Source organism: Oxyura jamaicensis, chromosome 17, assembly GCF_011077185.1.
Source record: "Oxyura jamaicensis isolate SHBP4307 breed ruddy duck chromosome 17, BPBGC_Ojam_1.0, whole genome shotgun sequence".
NCBI lineage: Eukaryota > Metazoa > Chordata > Aves > Anseriformes > Anatidae > Oxyura > Oxyura jamaicensis.
The window spans coordinates 6,036,766-6,054,321 of NC_048909.1; the positions used below are offsets into that span (position 1 = coordinate 6,036,766).

General features: G+C 56.5%; 1 long non-coding RNA gene across 1 annotated transcript; it reads left to right on the forward strand.

The window, feature by feature from the left end:
• Nucleotides 1-593: 593 nt before the first annotated feature.
• On the forward strand, nucleotides 594-13,866 carry LOC118175291. The gene is made up of 5 exons (XR_004754935.1): nucleotides 594-1,075; nucleotides 1,372-2,104; nucleotides 2,264-2,428; nucleotides 3,478-4,384; nucleotides 12,935-13,866. It is a non-coding gene; the product is annotated as an uncharacterized LOC118175291 (long non-coding RNA).
• Nucleotides 13,867-17,556: the final 3,690 nt, after the last annotated feature.

Below are 17,556 nucleotides of genomic sequence, written 5' to 3' on the forward strand. Positions count from 1 at the left end.
GGGTCAGCCCCTGCATCCCTGCCTGCTCGGCTGGGCTGGGTACCAGGGCTTGGGCAACATTCAGGCTGCGGCTTCAGTGGTTTGGTTGCATCGGAAGAGGCTCCCTCCTCTCCTGAGCCATGGCAGCATCTGTCTCCGTGGCTGGACGAAGACCAAACACCCCTGGTCCTGAGCCTTTCTACCATGCACGGGTGCCCGTGCAAACCCCTGGGCTGGGCTCAGCAGGGCTCAGCTCTGTTGTGGGTTTTCCTGCGTCCCAAAGGACACGGGAGGAGCTGGGTCAGGTTGCATCACGTCTGTGACAGCGCTGTGTACGGAGCCACTGTGAGAAGGCATATGTTTGTGTACCAGAAGTCTTCAGCCCCCTTTTGGGGCTTTTTTTTTTTTTTTCTAAATGCATTTAACTGGGATTTTCTTTGGGTTGTGGGAAGGCCGATGGGAGCAGAGATGGAAATGAGCCTCTGCCTGGTTGAGCCTGGGCTCCTCTCTCTGCCCAGGGCACGGGAGCTGCTGATGCCAGGCTGGGTCGGTGGTGAAGCTGCTGAGCCGAAGGGCTTGTGGAAGACAGCACAGTCCTGCAGAGCAGGGTGATGCTGAGGAGGCTGCGAGCTGGGACAGTTGGTGCAGCCGCGTTTCTGTAGGCACGATGCTGTAGAAGTGTCTGAGGGGGGGGTCTCGCACACTGATGCTCTGCTTTTCTTGCTCGTCTGGGGTCCTGCATCCTTTGGGTGGGACCAGGCTTTGAAGAGAGGTGTTGAAACAGAGCGAGAGGCAATGCTTTACCCCAGGTCCTGCCTCTGCTGGACCAGCGATGGATGCTGCAGCCCCAGCAGCCGTCTCGCTCCCCCCAGCACTTCCCAGGCTGCTGCCATCACCGGAGCCGTCGGTGGGAGGCACGGGGTGTCTGTAGGCCCCCCGCTCCGAATCACCTGCTCAGCCCTTCAATTGCCGGGACTTGCAGCTGCCTAAGCTGTGTTTACCCTTCCCCGCTCCTTTCTTCTCCCTTCTCCCCAGGCAGATTAAAGCCAGACAAGAAAGGGCAGAGACGCAGCTCCCCCTCGACAAGTCGCTGCAGGTGAGACGGAGCCGCTTGGCACGCACCGGAGCCACCTGGCCTCCCCGCTGCACCCACCCTGGAGTGCAGCCGGGCAGGGGGAGCGGCCGGGTGCCACGCCAGGAGACGTGGAGGGGGAGCAGGGGCTGGGGATGCTGCGGGGAGAGGGACCGGCCTCGGCCAGGAGCCCCCTTCCCGGGGCTGCAGGCGTCGAGCCGGGATGCTCCAGGCTGCATCGGCGGCTCGTGGTGGCTTTGGAAATGGAGCACCGGGCTCGTGGTTGTCGTATTTCCCTTTTTCTCCCTTGCAGCTTGCAGAAGGGAGACCCTGGAGGGTTAGCAGGGCAAAGCCTTTTGCAGCAGAGCAAAGCCTTTTGCTCGACTGAAGCCAGGAGAGAAGTGCCGGGTCTGCTCTAGCCCAGTACGTCAGACAGCTGAGCCGGACCCAAAGCGGTCCCTACGAGTTTTATGGCCCAACCAAACATCCAGGCTGGCCCCTCCAGAGCCACGTCCCGTCCCAGCAGCAGGATCACGCCTGCAGCACCGTCCACGTGCTCTCCCCGGGTTTCAGCGCGCCTGCGTGGGTGGCAGCGGGAGCAGCCTCTGGGGGCTGGCTGCGGCTCTGCCTGCAGGAGAGCAGCTTGGGAGGCAGCCTGGGCTTCAGAAGGAACAAAACTTTTGCTGGAAATAAGGCTTTCCCCTCCGATTTATTTTCCTTGTCGTGAAGGCATCGTGGTCGATTCCGTTGAAGGAAGTGAAAGGCAGTTTCAGTCCATGTTCTTAAAACCTCTGGATTGGTTTTGAGTCCAGTCAAAGGGCAAAAGTTCTCATTTGGTTTTTATTTCAAACCTCTCCTGCCCCATTTGTCTGCCTGGAGAGCCAAACCCCCAGAGCACCTAGCTCCAAGGAGGGGAATATTTTGCACGTGGGCCAATTCGTGTTCGTTTCAAGGCTGTTTTTACTTGCTGTAGGCAAATGTCACTGGGCTCTTTCTGGTGTCGCCTCGCTGTTCCCCAGCAGTTTCCTGAAGAAGCAGTAGGAAGCCGAACATGTACGTACATCTCCGCAGCGCGCGGGTATTTCCAAGTGATGCAACTCAGATTCCTTCCCTCGCCACCACCCCCCCCCCCTTCCCCTACGCTTCAAACCCCGTTTTGGCCTAAAATTTCAGTTGGGGGTTTTTTTTTTTTTTTTTTTGTTACCGTTTCAGAGCTCTGGAGGCAGAGCGGGAGGAGGTGGGCAGCCCGCAGCGAGGGCGGTGCAGGCAGGGCGGCTGGGGAGGGAGAGGCTGCCCCGTCGGGGAGCCCTTGTTGCAGCCTGTAGGGCCGGCTGGGGCCGGCTGCGTGATCCTCCCACGGTCAGGAGCCATCAGCAGGTGAGAAATAATATCGGGTATTTGCGTGCTAGCTGAAACCCCTGGATCAGGCTGGGGAATGTGCTGTTTCACGTGCGAGGCTCGCTACCCTTCTCTAAGGAGATCTCCTTGACCATGTGTTCAGACAACAGGTTGTCCTCCTCGGATGGATGCTCCGTGAAGCTTGGCCGTCGCCTGATGGAAATTTGCATCTTCCTGCCTGGCCGTGGCTTCGGGTTGTGTGTGTCAGGGTGACACTGCCGTGCTGCTTCTCTCCGTCCCGCGTGCGGATGCTCTGCTGTAAGGTTTTGCCTGCTGAGGCTTTCCCCTTGGATATTCTCCCCAAAACGTGCCCTGTCAATGGGTTTGTGCCAATAAACCAGCACGGGGCGGGACCGTTCCTGCTCTGCTCATCCTCCAGGGTCTGTCTGGTGGCTTGCTCTTAGCAGGACATGAGACTGGGAAGGCGAGCTCAGAGAGGGGGAGGAGAGATGTTTTCCTGTCCACAAAGACCTTACAAGAAAAAATTCTGCCCTCCTACTCTACAGGACAAACCCTTCTGCAGTAACCTGCCGGAAATTTCCAGCGAGGTTTGGGTTTTCTCAGCCCTGTTCTGGAGTAACCGGTGACAGTGCCTCCAGCTCTCGCGTGGGCTGAGGGGCACCGTTTTCACCCCCTTGACTCAATGCAGGACTGACGTCTCGCTTACCCTGAAGGTGCCGAGCAGACCCAAGTTTCCTGGGGTCCTGCTGTTCCCAATATTTCCCATTTTCACCTCGATGAAACCACGCGGCCATGATCAGCCGTGTCCTCTAGTTCCGGGGCGCTGCAGCTCCTTGGGCAATACCCCGCATTTTCTGAGCCCCCGTGGCCATGCTCCGCACCTCACCCACGTGTGTAGAGCTCTGCAGGGCTCTGATCTCACCATTCCTCCTGCTGCCGTGCTCCCGAAACCCTCGGGGAAGGATTTTGGCCGGGCCCTGCAGCCTGTGCCGTGCAGGGACCGGGATCCCCAGCACCGAGGTGGGGACACGCGATGAGCCGGGCGTTTTTGCCTCTCCTTTTTGCAGCAGCGTGGCTAAAGGCGGAGGCAGATTTGACGGCACGCTCGTTTCACTACACGGGGAACGTCTGATCCCAGGCACGCCGATTTCACAGCATTTAGCCGCACATTTCCCGGGCAGCAGTTCTGCAAGTGCGGGTTTGGTGCTGCTTTGTGTTCCCTTATCAGATGGAGAGCGAGAAAACATCTGACACCAACACCGGGGCAGAGTGGGAGGAGAGGGAGAGTTTTAAGTCCTTGGTCGAGTTGGTGGGAGCTGTTTCCCTCGCTGATTATGAACTCCCTGTTGTAGCTTGGCTGGGTTTTGGTTGCAGGGAGCATGGCCGGGCTCTCACTGCCTCCAGGATGGCCAAAGAGGACCAAAAGGGCCCTGGGAGCAGGAGAGACCCCACAGGAGAGGGCCCAGCCTCATTCAGCCTCCTCTCCCAACGCGCCCATCCTCGTACCTGGTAGTGGGTCAAACCTGGGAGCCGTGACTCAGCCTGAACTTTCAGTGGCTTTTGCACCTGGCGATTTAAATATCTGTCTGCAGGGGAGGTGAGCACCAAACGGCATCCCTGGGTACCTCCTTGAAAGGTTTCCTTCCCCTTTCTCCCCTCCAGCTGCTTGCTATCTCCCTCCTGCCGCTGCCTCCCGCCTCCAACCCCAGCTCAGCAGAATGGGACACGAGTGCTCCCACCTCAACTACTTCGGTGCAAGGGCCGGCAGCAGCCTCCTTTCAGCTCCTTGGGGAAAGGGGCTTTAGGGAAAGCTGCCAGACTTTGCCCAGGAGCCACGGAGGAGAGCACGGGGGGATATTCCACCAGCAGCAGGAGCCTCGGGCGCAAGAGAGCAGCCAAAGGAGCCGCCGGGGGTGGCGGTGGCGGTGCCGATAACATCTGGACCCACCCGAGGAGAGCGCATCTCCCGGTGCTGTAAGTGCAGGGTTGGGACCTTTCGGTGCCGAGACGCCTCTGCTGAGTTCAGCAAGAGTTCAGGGCGCTGAGCCGCCCGCAGGAGTCGGGTCTGGTCGGAGGTGTGCCCGAGGCAGCGTGCCGGGGCTGCTGCCTGCTGGGCTGGGCGAGTCCCTTTCGGGTGGCTCCTGCCAAGGTTGCAGAGGCAGCGGGTGCAGAGCCTGTTCCAGTGCGAGAGGGAGTCTGCTGGAGCCAGCTGCTGAGCTGCAAAGCTCTTCCTGGCACGAAGGGATGGCTGAAAAGCCCCCAAATGGCATTTAAAGAAGCGCAGCTGTAAAAGCCCAGGAGTCCCAGGGGAGCTGGAGCTCATCCCCCCCCCTCCCTTTGCTGGATGGCGGGGGGCTGCGAGCGAAGCACCCCCATGGCTCCGTGTCGTGGTGACAGCACTGTCACCCTGCCACGGCTGGGGAGGCACTGATGCTCTGTGAACGTGCTCTTCCCTCCCTTTCATCTCTTGCCTCCTCCCGTGGCCCCCCGCAGCCCCCCCCCCCAGCCCCGATCCGGCTTTAAAACCTCAGGGCGAATCCTGCAAAATGGGGAGATTTCGCCCAGCTGCTCCCCGGGCAGCTCTCTGCTCTCTCACTCCCTTCGCTGTCTCTGGCCTGCTGGGTTTTGTGTTTCAGTTGTTATAAATAAAGCTCCAGGCACTGATTTGGGTATACAATGACACCTTGTGTTATTAGACAGCACAGGACAGACTTTGCAAGGGGAGCCCGCTCTCCCGCCCTCGCTCTGCTCCGCCGGAGCCCCGCGCGCGGCTGCGGGGTGGTGGCCGCAGGTGCTCCTGCCTCCCCGCCTCGCCTGCAGCCACAGCCCCCAGGGAAAAAAAAAAAAAAGAGGATCCCTGCCCCTGCTTGGGCTCGGCTGGGTTTAAAAATAGGTGGGTGGTGGGGGAAGTTTTATGCTTTAAAAAAAAAAAGGGAGTGTGGCTGAGGACGATGGGGAAGGGGAACAATCCAGGCTGCCACGGTTTCTGTGCCCCCCAAAAAGAGGGTGGGAAGTGTTTGCAGGGGTGAAGCCAGGGGTGACATTTATCCCATCGCCTCCCCCCTGCTGGGGGGTGACCTGGGGGTTTCATCCTGTAGCTGTGCCTCCCAGCTCCTTTTCTGCCCACCCGTGGTGTGCCTGGCAGAGGTGGGGTCCAAGCATCCTTCCTCCCCCTGCTCATCCTCCCGCTGCACCGCAGCCCTGGGGGTTTGTGCCACCTCGTGCCAGCCACGCTCCCATCCCTTTGCCTCCTGGGGGACCAGTACTGGTTGGACTGGGGGAAACTGAGAGATGCTGAGACCCTTGTGCCTATTTTTGGCTTCTTCAAAGGGAGCTGCAAAGCTGAGAACTTGGATGGGAGCCTCCAGCAGCCCTTTCCAGCAATCGCCTGAGTTTCACTGGTCGGCTTCTGTCTGCAGGGAGCCGCAGCAGGTCTGCGGGTGCCCAGGCTGGGGAGTCTTGGAGGCAGTGATTTAAAGGACGGTAAATAAAAGTCCAGCCTGCAGTTAGGAGGCTGGCCTCTTTCATCAGGGCTGATGTAACTTATCCAGTTCATTTTAGTCCTTTTAAAAGTCCTTTTAAAAGTCTTTCTAGGACTTTTGGAAGTGTCTTTTGGGCACTGTGCTACGTGGGCCTGACTATTCCAGTGTTACTGACGTTTAGCGCAGCACTTGAACCATGGATGGGAAGTCAACGAAGGCACGTAAGATGGAAAATTCTTTCTTGGAAACTGCTTTTGTGTTGGGTTTTGGGTTGTTTTTGTTTCAGTCTCTCATGCCAGTGCTGGTGCAGGCTGTCAAAGCTGGTACCCCAGGACCTCCTTCTGGCAGATGAGAGGCGCTTCGCAGTTGGTGACGGTTGTCATGGCCATACAGCCAGGCTCGGGTTGCTCTTTGCAAATTGCCTGTACAAATTCCTCGTGAGCAAAAATTTGCAGTGGCGTCACTGCCAGGACAACTGCTCTTTTCCCTCTTTCCCTTCCTCCCCATCTCCTGGAAGAGAAAGGCAGATCATTTGTAGCATGTGGGGTTTGGGTTGAGTAGCCTTGCCTTGACTCGGTTTGCAGAGGCAGTCTTAAGGAGGAGGTACTAAATACCCTCTTTTTGTGGTTTGTGATGCCTGTGTTGCTTTATAAGGTAAATAACCAAACTATCCGATAAAATTCCGACGTTCTGCACATTAATAAAGCAATGGAGATATTTAACGTATGCAGTAAAACTACTCCAGAGCCCTAGGCCCGCTTTAGCTGCTATAACAGGAGTGAATAAGATCTTTTCCTGCTTTTATTTATACACATATAATATCAAATATTACTGAGTTTTTGCTTGTTAATGCTAGCCAAAGGGGTTAAGAGAAATAAAAAGGGATTTTGCAAACATATCAGGGGAGAAAGAGCAGAAGTAGACCCATTAATAAATGAGGGAGGTGAATTCAAGCAACGATACCGAAGTGACGAAGTTACCGAGCTGCTTTTAAAATCAGTCTCTGGTAAAATCAGTGGAGACAATTAGGAGACCTTGTCAGATACAATCAGGGGCTCCAAAATAGAAAAGCAGCCCACGAGGCAACAGGCAGGCCGAGAGGAACGGTGGAACGAAGCCAGGGCTGGGGAAGTCAGGGGGGGAAATTCCCGTGGGCTCCCCGGACGCGGCGCTGGGAAGCTGTGGTGGCAGGTGGGGATGTCCCTGCTGCAAGGCTGCCACGTGCACCTTGCCCAGGCTGTGGCAGCCAGAGGAAAGAACGGGGCAAGGGGAGATGGAGGGAGAAAAATGAGTTGGTTTGGGCGATTTCCACATGCCCCGTTGGTGTGAGTCTCTTGTGAAGGAGCAGAGCAGGCACAGAGATGTGTTGCTTAAATGGCTCCTGGCAATGCACCCGAAGTTAAACATTTACTTCCACGGTGCCCCAAACTGTGCTCCAGGGCTGCTGGAAGAGCACATCATGGTAAGCATGAGGGCTTTTTTGTGGGTCTCAGCAGCCCAAGGGAACTCGATGGCTGTAACACCCCACAGCAAGTTTTTCCCAGTGCCACCGGACATCTCGCTGCGATTTCACCGTGAAAACGTTGCGGGGAGGTGCTGGAGGTGAAAGGTGCAGGTGAGCAGGAGGCTGAGGGACAGGGAGCACCTTGTGCATGCCTGGGGTCATTCAGCACGCCGTCCTCCGGCGTGGGGCTTTGCTCAGTGCAGTCCATATCAGCATTCCCAGCCCTCTCCCAGATGCTGGCGGATGTGTTCGTTAGATGCAGACAGAAGCTGAAAATACCGAGGAGGAAAGGCAGAGAGAGGAAGCCTGGGCAGGTTAGCTATAAGAGGGCAGAAATAGCTACGTGACTTGGAAAATGGCAGGTGGGTATAACAGCAAGAGAGATCCAGAAGGAAAGCTTCTTGCAGATCATCTGAGGAGCCAGGAGACGTGGGATGAATGGCAGCACGTGGCTGGAGAGCACAGCGTAAGTACTGGTCAGAACAGTGCTGGTGGGGGTCCAGCTCTGAAGCCAGGTATGGTCACAGAGAAGCTCAAACCCTCTGTTGTGCATGTCTTGTGGAAAAGCAAGATCTGCCTTTTGATATTTTTGGGGCAACAGATGCTGAGGCCACGTGTCAGACAGCCCTGGAGACACTACCCTCCTTCTTCCTCTCCTGCTTGCGCTCACAGCGCTGTTTCCCAGTGCCCAAGCCTGGGCGCTGCAATGACATTTAGGTGGAAACCCACTGGGAAGGGATTTGGAGAAAGGCACCGTGATGACACAGAGCCTGAGGGGTGAGTGTGGGAGGAGAGGTTCAAAGAGTTAAGGCCCCGGATTCTGCTGGCTGTTTTGCAGGGGCTGTCCAGGACGTGGTGAACAACCAAAGCTCGCCTTGGTTAGGCAGCGAGTGGCAGAGGCTGTCCCTGTTCTCTGTAAAATAAGGGTACAAATGCAAGGGAAGAGGCTTGGGGGTGCCCAGCCTTTAAAATTTCAAGCTAAGGTGGGAGCGACGTGATTGAATTGCACAAAGGAGGATGGAGGCTGAATAGCGGTTAAAAAAACAAATGAGCCAGCAGCAAGAAAGCGACTCGCAAACGAAACGCTGGCAGTGCCAGGTTTGAATTGTTTAAAACACGATTATGCAAAGCTCTCAGATTTAAAGATGTTTTGCAGGAGCGTGGTGAAGGGGTAGCTTTGCACCAGCCTTTTCTCGTTGCTTGCCCTGGATTCCTTTGGCTGAAATCGTTGGCATCGGAGGAATTGGTTTGTGTGGAGCTCAGCCACGGCGCGTGTCCGCGTGGGGCTTGGAGAGGTGCTGCGGGTGGCAGAGCTCCCCAGGAGTTCCCTAACCCCTCCTCAACACGAAGCTTATTCATTTATCTATTTCTGCGCAGAAGGATGGGGATTTGGGATCTGAGCTCGATTCCGAGCTCGTGGGCTGTTAAGGAAATAGCTGAATTCCTGTTCCTCGGCTCTTCTGCCGTGGGGACGGGTGCCTTCTGCTCCGTGCGCTCCGCTCTGCCGTCCTGTGCTCTCATGCAGCTGCGGGGTGGCTCCTGCTCCCCGATGGTGGGTCAGACTGGCCTTTAGGTTGTGGGTATGGGAGGGGAAAACTGGGGCTGTGGAGCTCTGTAAAGGCATTGTTCCCAGCAGCTGCCTAAAGCCACCTGTTGGAAATGTTTGAAGGCCACCGGACAGGCATCTTCCAGCGTCGCGTGCTTTATTTGTGCAGGGTCTCAGAGGAGACTGCCCTGGAAATGTAACACCGTGTGGGGATAACTCCTGGATTTTTGTGCCGTTGTGACCAGGAGGATCCTTGCAGGCTAAGCAATCCTTTACTTGCAGCAACGAGATGTAATTATGGCTTCCTGTGTGGCGGGGGCTGCAGTCGGTGCAGGGCTGAGCACCGGGGAGGTGTCGGTGGTGTTGGAGAGAGGCATCAGCCCCGGCTCTGTCGGCTCTTAACGGAGTCTGGTTGGGGTTAGACACCTCTCCCAGACCTTCCTTCTGCTTCACCCCATCCCTGCTCCTTTTTTTTCCTTCCTCTTCAGCTGTTTATGTCACACATTTTTATTACATGGCTTCTCTGCATCCAGGTTCCCTTTCTGTGCCCTGTGCACTGTTCCCCCCTTAACCCCCCAACGTCCCAGAGCTGTACCCCTTGAGCCAGGGTTGCCCACGGTGAGTTTGGCCTCTGTGCCACGGTGCTGACAGCCAGCCCTTCCCTACCACGCTGCCTGTGAGGCTCGGTGTCTTTTATTCTCCAACGTGTGACTAAAGTTTGTGCGAGCCTGTTCTGGTTTAAATGTAAAATATGCATTTGGGAGAGAGAGGGAGGCGTGCAGACCTCACCCCTCAAAGCCCAACCCATCCCCACTCCAAGACTTTCCAGAAGGAAAGGCAAATAAGAAGAACCTGACCCCGTTTCTTCCAAGCCTCATGATTTACAGACAGCTTTTTGGGCTTCTCTCTGGCAGTGGGCGGCCAGATTGGGCCGAACTCCTGCAGGATTCACATTTCTAGCGGCTTGCGCTCCTCGCCTCTTCCCCACAGCCACCAGGGCAGCTCATGGAGGTGGGCAGCGTGTTGGCTTCAGCAGCACCGCACACATTTAATCTCACGTGTGCCCATTTTGGGGGCTGGAAGTGTCAACTGAGCCTTGCCTACATGCGGCTGACCTGCCTCCACTGCCCCCGCTCCTGGCATCGCCTCCTCTCTCTGGGTGGCCCCGCGTGGCAAACAGATCCTGGGCTTGCAGAGCCAGGAGCACGTGGCTGGATTTGGCCAGATTTGGCCCCTTTTCACTCTGCTGGGACCTGGCTGGAAGTGTGTGTGCGTGCTGGTGGTGTCCCAAAGAGAAAGCGCCCAGCTCCCCTGCATGGTGCAGGCACACGCACACACCGAGGGGGCTGCAGCTCCTTCTGCCTCGCTTGAGTTTCCCATTTAAAAGCTCCCCTCTGCCAGAGGAGACAAATTCCCTCGGTGGCCCAAAAGGAGCCGACCACCACCTGCTTTCACCCTGCGTGGGGACCTGTGGAGGTGTCCCACCGGGTGCCCCCCACTGCCCCGAGCCGCTGCCGGCTCCAGCCCGGCGGAGGCAGGAGCTCGCTGGTGAGCCGGGGAAAAAAGAGGCTGCAGCAAAGATGGAACAAACAGAATTTTTTTTTGCATCTAGAGGGGGAAGCACAGAGCTAAAAATAAAACGGGAAGATCAGTATCTGTCAGGCTGACGGCGGATTGGCTCTTTGGAAATGCATGTAATTACCAGGCTGTAGGTAGACATTTGCATGGAGCGAATAGCAAGCTACTGAGACAAGGTTACGCTTTAACCTTTAAGTCCTGAATCTGCTGGAAAACTAAGACAGAACTGCAGGAAATTAACTTAAATTAATAGAGTGGCTGTGGCTGTGCTACATGTTCCCTCGATGCATGTCACTTGGCGGCACCGAGCGCCTCGCTGCCCCTGTGCCCTGGCGCAGGGAGATGCTTTGGAAGCAAGTTTGTCATGCGTGGATCTCCTCCCTCGTTTGGGGATTCAGCCTGAGTGGGGAGAGGAGCTGTAGCTTCTCGTGGTCTGCGTGCCTCCTCCCGTAGCGTCCTTTGAGTTGTCAGTCTGCAAAGGGGCTGGGGGAATTTGGGCAAAGGGTGCGGGGTTGGGTGCGGGTGCAATCCGGCTGCGCCGACCCACGGCTCCCAGCTGGGAGAGCCAGGGAGGGGACGTGGTCAGGGGGATGGAGCTTTTGTCTGAGCTCTGTGTGCAGGACTCTGCAGGCAGCAATCCGTACTGAAACTGTACTGATGGGAGCGGAGATGGTCCCTTTGTGCGCGTGTTTGTGGGTGTGCAGAGCCTGAGACGGTGGGCGTGGAACTGGTCCGGTGAAAAACCCAGAGAGAAACTCAAAACGTGCCTGCGTGTTCCCACTCTGGGCTCCCATCGGGGCTGTTCACGCTCCCAGCCTTCCTCCCACCTCCTCACCCCCCAGGACACCTTGCTCTTGCTGCTGCCCGTCGTCCCCAAGTTGGGCAGCCTGGGGATGGGGGGCAAGGAGGGGGAGATACCGTGCGGTGCTCGTTCCCACCTGGCACCTCCACTAGAGATGCTGCTGCCGTGGGACGTGGGTATGAACAGCTGGGTCTTGCTGAGGACAGGCTGGAGAAGCCAGCGGGGACACCCTGTCTTCTGCTCTCAGCGTGCAGCCTCGGTCCGGGAGGTTTGGAGCATCCCAGTCTCGCTCGTCTCTGTGCTCGCTGTGAAGACAAGACACTAGCCACTTCCAGAAATGCTGCCTTCTCCCACCTGGGGACAGTTTTCCCACTGTATCGATCCCGTTGGCTCAAGCTGGCCACATTTCTGCGCCTTGTGGCCGAAGCATTGCGGTGGTGGGACCAGCTGGTGCAGGGCACAACCATCCAGCTCCCCGAAGGGCCAGGCCACCGGGAGCTCAAGCTGCTCCACTGGCTCCCCATCAGCTGCGGAAGGCTCTGGCCCTCCTCTTCAAAGCGACTGATGGAGGAAGTGCCAGCAGCAGCAAAGGCAGGATTTGGTTCTGCGAGCAGCACGAGCTGCTCCTCTGAGACAACCCAGAGCAGGGGATGAAGCCTAGGAAAGCAACCTCAGCTGGCCAGGACGTTGTAAGGGGGGCAGCAGGCAGGGCTCCAGGGTTCTGGGATTTTAGGGTTGGCTCCTTACCCCTCAGAGCAAGGCTCAGGTGCCTGAGTGCCATAGGATCACCAGCCCAGGTGCTCTGAGGAAGCAGAGGGACGCGGGGGCTTTGTCTGCCTGCCTCCAGTGACCTGTCTGTGAAAGATGGGTGAGTGCTGCCTCGCTTCTCGGGGTGGTTAGACGGCAAGCACATGGGAGATGGTGAGACCTGGGAATTTAACGACAGCCTGAGACGTCCTTCAGGCGTGAGAAGGAGCAATCTTCTGGGTGAGGCCGGGCGAACCTACCCGGTGATTGCCATTAGGGAACAACCCCTCCTCTTCTGGCAGACGAGGGGACCCTCTTCCCTCCACCAGGCATCAAACCCAGGGGGTGCCTGACCCCTGATGCAGTAACATCTGATGTGGAAGATGTTTCCACGCTCCAGCAGTGACCTGGGATAAATCCCAAAGCCTTTCTGCCTGGCTGCTGGTTGGTGGAGGATCAAATCGTGGTGGTGGAGGTGTGAGGCTTGGCTCTTTGCGCACCGCCTCCCTTTCATGCCTCTCTCTGCTGAAAAGAAGAGTTAAAATAGTTCTGCTTTATGGCTTCTTCCCGATGAGAGTGTTGTGTGACAGGGCCATGAGGTTCAGATCTTCCCTCGTGCTTTGTTCCTAGCCCCAGCTGCCTGCCTGCACCTCTGTCGGAGGAGAGGGGACCGCGGCAGCTCCGCGCGTCGACGTCTTGAAGTTGTGCTGGAGTCAGATCTTGGAAAACTTTCCCTGCCCAAAGAGCACCCCACGCACCGAGCTCTTTGGAAATCTTGCTTTGATGGTTTCTTCCCCACCTTTTTGGAAATCCCCCTCTCAGCTCCCTGCCTGTTTGAACTCAGTTTTTTTTTTTTTTTTTCCAGCTCTTCAGCCAGTGGTGTTTTTTAACGCAGGGTGCAGCCTAGGAAAAAAAACAAACTGGAACACCCTGTCTGAACTGCAGGCTTCTCCTGCATGCGACGTAGCAAGACCTTGAAGAAAGCCAGTTGTGCCCCAAATTCAGCCTGTTGTTTTTCCGGCTCTGTCGGTTGGCCTGATAAAAGTGACAGCCTCTCCCTGTAAACTCCGTCTGCCTCGGATCCACGCTCATTTTTTGGATGTTGGTTCCTCATCAGCAATCAGAAAGCACGAGCCCGTCCCTTGCTGCAGCAGCACGAGGCAGAATTTAAGGTGGTCAGGTATTGAAGAAGAGGGGAGGGAAGGCTGCAAGGGTTTTTGGAGAAAGAGGGGTGCCTGTGGGAGGAACGGACCCTAGATTTCCAGCGTGCCTTTGTCGAGCACGCACACGGAGGGAGTTGTCCCTGCCCCTTGTTCCCACAGGCGTTGCTGTCACTTTGGCACCTCCTTCTAGGGTTCCCACTTTTGTCACCTGCTTGTGAATTTTTGGGGCAATTGTCACTGGAACCCGGCCACAGGGGAGTGCCCCAGGGCTTGGGGACCCCGGGGGGCTGAGCTGATTTGGAAGCAGCTCCTGAAACGCTGCCATTCATCACCTGCTGGTTCGAAGCTCATTCCAGTTGCCTTTCAAGAGCCATGCTGTCAGCCTGGCGTGGGCAATACGTGCTGGATCTACCAGAGCCAGCTGTGAATTAGGCTTGGCGAGGTGTAAAGGACTGGCCAGGTCGGCTTGGCAGGAAGGTGGCGAGGGAGGGCACATGGACAGCGTGCCGAGACCTTCCCTCGGAGATCTCCCACCTCCAGCAATGTCCACTGAGAAGCCTCCTGAGCAAGGTGCCGGCCCTGCCTCCCCGTGCATGGATATCCAGGGTGGTTTGAGTCCTTGTGGCTTTGGCACGTGCTCCCCGTGACCGCCGGGCACCCGCAGCATGGTACGTGCCATCCTGCGCCGCGTGGGACGCCTGTTCCTGCGCCGTGCTCTCCCCGTGGCCATGCTGCAGCCACCCCGGGCTGCTCTTGAGGCGTACCCATCAATATCACGCTCACTGCCACAACTTTAAATCCCCTCCTCGACCAGCCTGGGAGAGCTGGGGGCACAGTGTGAACCTGGCTGGCTTGGTCCAAGCACCAAGCCCTGGGTCCGCTCTCGTGCTGGGTGTCCTTGCAACCTTGACGCAACGACACGTTTTGTTTTGGTGGAAAGGAACCAAAAGAATGAGGGGAAATGCTTACCCACTCATTTTTAATGAAGATCCTGACTTGGGGACAGATCCTTTGAGCAGATACGAATGTATTCATGCTGGTGGCACCTTGCCACCGACACAGCCACTTACACATTTTGTAGCGTGAGAGCAGCGCGTACAGGGCAGGACGGAGCACAACAGCCCGAGAGATCGGGGCTTGGCTTTTCCTTCCCCTGCTCTTCATGGGGTTGCACTGGCTGATACCAGCCGGGGAGATTGTGCCTTGATTTTCCTTTGATTTTTCTTTGATTTTTTTTAGAGGAACGCCATGCTCTGGTATTCAGTATTTCTTCCGCACCCGTGGGACCGCTGCATTTGTGGGTCCTGATGCGGTGAGCCCCTCGTGAAGCCCCTGAGCTGCAGGGCAGCAGGGATCTTGGGAAGCAGATGAAAATCCCAGCTTTCATCTTTTGTCCCAAATAGTATCCAAAGGAATTTGTACTATTTTTACTGTTTGTTTTTGTTTCTCCCCTCCCCTTCTAACTATGCACCTTAGCATTTTCTGTGCGCCCTGTCACTGGGATATCTCCTCTTGGACTTTGAAACAGATTACTCAGCTTCATGGTTGTTTAGAATAGTTTTAAGTTATTTTTACTATCCAGCCCCATTTTCTATCATCATGCTGCAATTACTGGAGTGCCGACTCTGCAGGGGAACACTTGCTTCTTTTAAACAAATGGTTTCCTTTGGAATTAAAAAAAAAAAAAAGAGTTCATGGAAACATTTCTGTGGGCCTCTGATTATTAATTTGTTATGGAGGGTCTAATTCTATCTTCATAAAAATACGAAATCTTAATTTTAGACGACCTAAATTTGGAGGCCACTTTCGCACCGAGGCAGTTCCTTTAACACGGGCTGTGGGGCGTGTGCGTGTCTTTCTTGTTAAATGGCAAATCTGCTTTCCGCTGGCGCTGTTATGTGGTTAATCCTGTTGGGCCTGATCCGATCCTCCTGGCGCTGGCGAGAACCGAGCAGGGCTGAATATCGGCGCCGGACCGAGGGCAGCCGCGGGGCTGGCTTGGACCCGCTGCCCCCAGAGCTGCTGCTGCTCCTTCTGCCTGCTGGAGCCAGGGGCTCGGCCCTGGGGTTCAGTGATTTTGCCTGTGCTAGGAAGGGCTTTGTCCATTTTCTTATTATTTTTTTTTTCCCCTCCACTTAATCAAAAAGGAGAAAAAAAATGGGAAAAGTCTTTGTTGTCTCATTGGATCCATAAATGTGATTTATTTTATTATTATTATTATTATTATTTTGCTCATGCAAGTGTGTCTGGAAACTGCTCAGCCTGAGCTGGTTTCCGAACAGGATGGCCCAGCCCTGCTCGGGGCATTTTGGGTTCACTCACGTGAGTCTGGGCACCACCCGGCTGCTGCTTTTTCAGGGGAGAGGTGTGCTGGTGCCTGCCCCCGGTGACGTGCCACCTCCTCCTGCCCTGGCTCTTGGGGACACAGGCGGTGGCTGTGCCTCGTGCAGGAGAGCAGAGCCAAGCACCTTCGGGGGTGGAGGTCCAGAGAAACCCAGGATGGATGGGATTTTCCTGGGCACCTGCAGATGGGGACAGGCTCTCAGCTGGTGCAAGCACCCCCGTGCACAGCCCTGCCTTAGGGTCCAAGGGGGATTCACCCCAACCAACCAAAACCACACCTCAGGGGATTTTTCCTCCACCAACATCGATGAGAAACCCTCCTGGCTAGCCATGATTTTAGGTGCTGGGGATGGAGGTGCCCTTGTCAACCTGTGGCCGTCCCTTGGGTCCCCAGTGGGGACCAGCTTGTGCAGGGTGTGAGTTTCCCAGTCGTTGGCTCCAAGCAGAGGGGTGCTCGGGCACTGGGGAGGGCTCAGTGGCGCTTGGGGCTGTGCTGGGAGCACGTGTGTCTTTTGTCCAGATTGTCCCCTGCCTCCCCCTTCGGGGCCATGGGAAGGGGAAGAGCAGAGCTGTGTTCCCAGGGATGTTTTAGGGTAGGGCATGGATTTCTTTTTAGGGAGGGATAGATGCGGTGTGGCGATGAGTGGATTCCTCTCTCCCGCTGCCTCCCAGCTCTCCAGGAGCCTCTTGCTGGTAGTGGGGAAGGGGTTAAGGCTTCCTCGCTGCCCAGCCTGGGAGCAGCCGCCGGCTGCTGCTGCGTTCCCCTTCCGGGGCTGCTGAGGTTTGCTGGTATGCGTGCAATGCGGCGCCGGCCGGCCGCGAGCACCCAGCCCTCGCCCGAGCGCTGCGAGACCTTCCCGGCACGGCCTCCCCTCCCCTGCTCTTCCCTCCAGCGCTGAACCATGGGGCTGGGAGAGCTGGGAGCTGCTGGGAGAGCAAAACCAGGGGCTGACGGAGAGCTGGGAAAGGGTCCGGCTGGCAAGCAGCATTTCCCTGGGCTCCCCCGCTTCGCTCACCCAAAACGCTCGTGAGCAAGGGAGCATCTCTGGGCACGTCCTGGTGCTGGCCCAAGGTTTTGTGGCTCATCCGTGCTCACCTCTCTGCCTTTGTGATGCCACAGGTTGGGGATCGGTGGGTGGCAAAGGGCTTTGGCTGCCCCCGAAGGGTCTGGCAGTGTGTTTTGTGTGGGCTCCTTGCTTCCAGGGGCACGGGAGAGGGGTTAGTGCAGGCATAGGCAGGAGCTGGAAAATTGCAGCCACGGCAGCAGAGCTCGAGCCGAAACGTAGCGAGATGCCTCGGAGGGGGGATGCAGGCTGCCTGGAGTTCTCTCTGCACCAAAAATTTATATCCCTTATATAACTGGGGAAAAGCAAACAAAAGAAACTTGTCTCCAAGTTGGAACGTGGTGTCACTGGGAGAAGTCCCCCAGCAAGAGCGAGCCCACTGCTTTATTCCCAGGGCTGTTAGCTCTTCGGCAGAAGGGCGATGCTTTTACGGCTTAAAATCTCAGGCAAATGACTCTTGGATATTCCTGAAGAACCATGCGCGTGTGTTGCCTAATTTAGGCAGGCGGCAGGCATAATTTTTCACTCTGGGCCTTTTTTCTTGGTTTGCTGTGGCTGGAGGGCCGTGCTTCACCTCTGATCCTCCGCCATCGACGCTGGCAGGAACCATCTTGCGGAGCGAGGCTGTTACGCGGCGCTAATTTCGTAGGCTCAGATAACACAGCCGCTCTAAAAATGTCGTTCGGGGCCGCTCGTGGGGTGAGTTTGACATCGCTGACTTGTGCTGGGGCGCCTCGTGTGTGCTCCTGGCCCTCCTGCCGGCAGCCGCCAGCATGGGGTGGACGTGTGAGGCTGCCTCAAGGGGGGGCGCAAAGGAATTTATTTTCTTCATATTTTTTTTTTTATTATTATTATTTTTTTTTCCCCTACTGTCTTTTAATCTACCCCAAAGTGATAAATAAAGTCCCTGGCCCTCG